Genomic DNA, 1,819 nt, shown 5'->3' with positions numbered 1-1,819 from the left:
ATTTGTATGTACATATATACATACAATTTCACATATGTATTTCCATTTTTGTAATGTGTACTAGGTTTATCACTGGAAGACAAGGAGGTAACAAAACTATACATTTTGCCATCTGTGTGTAAACTGGGTCACAAGAAGTCATGTGACTGGTCACTGATCATGACGCACATCTGTTGTTTTCATACAGAAATGTGGACTCAGGACTAGTAGCAAAATTGTACTTTATGTAATTACATTTAATACTTTGTGGCAATTAAAAATTGAACTATGTTGTTGGAGGATGGGTGTTATTTTATCTAAACCATGGTAACTGAAATGTGTGCGTATCAGAACCATGCAAGGTGAGGATTATCTTACGTAAAGCCTGTACATCTTTGAAAACATCAAAGCTTCATTTTTTCAACAGTAGCTTCTATTTTAACTGCTCCCCTTTGTGCAGGAAAGGGTTAACTCAACAACCCCAGGTTGTTTGAACTCTGTACAATCACAAAAAAGAACTAGTTAATCATCTCATGGAAGCCTCTGGAATATTTTACCTTTTAAGTGTGTGTTTCTAAGGACTTAAGCCATAAGAGACCAGTTTGATCAGGTAGTTTGTGCTAACAGTATGATTTATAGTGTATGCTCATTTTTGCTCTGGAGGACAGGAATCTAAGTAGCTGAGTAGATGAGTAACTAACTGTGTCATGCAGGTGCTACTGGCCTATATGACTGACCTCCAATACAAACCATGACAACAAAGCTTGGGTGAGCTTCCCTGATTGACAACACTGATGCAGTGTAGTCACACATTATTACTGGTCAAATTAAGCATACCCTTGCAACTCCACTAGAAGACAGCTGGAAGATTGTGCCTGGTTTCTCTTAAATGTTGCCTATGTGTCCTTTCCTTTGATTCATTTCAACCTACATTTTTCTACTGTAAAATATATATATATATGTGTGTATATATATACACATGTATTATATATATTATAATGTATATATTATGTATATAGGTTAACAGGGTTAATCCATGGAGGGTGAAGTTTACTGAGAAAAATAATTTGTAACACTACTCAGAAGAGGAAAGATTCTTACAGCCTACACATACATTCTCATATCTTAAGCATATATATTTAATTCTTTATTTAAATTCAATGTAGTTAACATATACTATATTAGTTTCAGGGGCAGAATTTAGGGATTCATCAGTTGCATATAGCACCCAGTGCTCATTACATCAAGGGCCCTCCTTAATGCCCCCTTCCCAACCCAACTCCCCACCCAAGCCGCCCTCAGTTTGTTTCTTTTTTCTTTTTTTTTTTTTCATGTATTTTGAGAGAGGGAGACACAGTGAGAGAGGGAACACAAGCAGGGGGAGTGGGAGAGGGAAAAGCAGGCTTCCCACGGAGCAGGGAGCCCGATGCGGGGCTCGATCCCAGGACTCTGGGATCATGACCTGAGCCGAAGGCAGACGCTTAACGACTGAGCCACCCAGGCACCCCCCTCAGTTTGTTTCTTAGAGTTCCGCATCCCTTATGGCTTGCCTCCCTCTCAATTTTCATCTTATTTTATTTTTCCTTCTCTTCCCCTATGTTCATCTGTTTGCACTGTTGTTGGGAATGCAAACTGGTGCAGCCACTGTGGAAAACAGTATAAAGATTCCTCAAAAAGTTAAAAATAGAGCTACCCCATGACCCAGCATACATTTTTTAATATCTTAAAAATCTTAAGATTTTTTTTTCTTAAAAGTACAAACATTCTTGGGGCGCCTGGGTGGCTCAGCTGTTAAGCAGCTGCCTGCGGCTCAGGTCATGATCCTAGGGTCCTGGGATCA

Source organism: Neomonachus schauinslandi, chromosome 4, assembly GCF_002201575.2.
Source record: "Neomonachus schauinslandi chromosome 4, ASM220157v2, whole genome shotgun sequence".
NCBI classification, from domain to species: domain Eukaryota; kingdom Metazoa; phylum Chordata; class Mammalia; order Carnivora; family Phocidae; genus Neomonachus; species Neomonachus schauinslandi.
Note: the sequence above shows the minus strand (reverse complement) of the source record.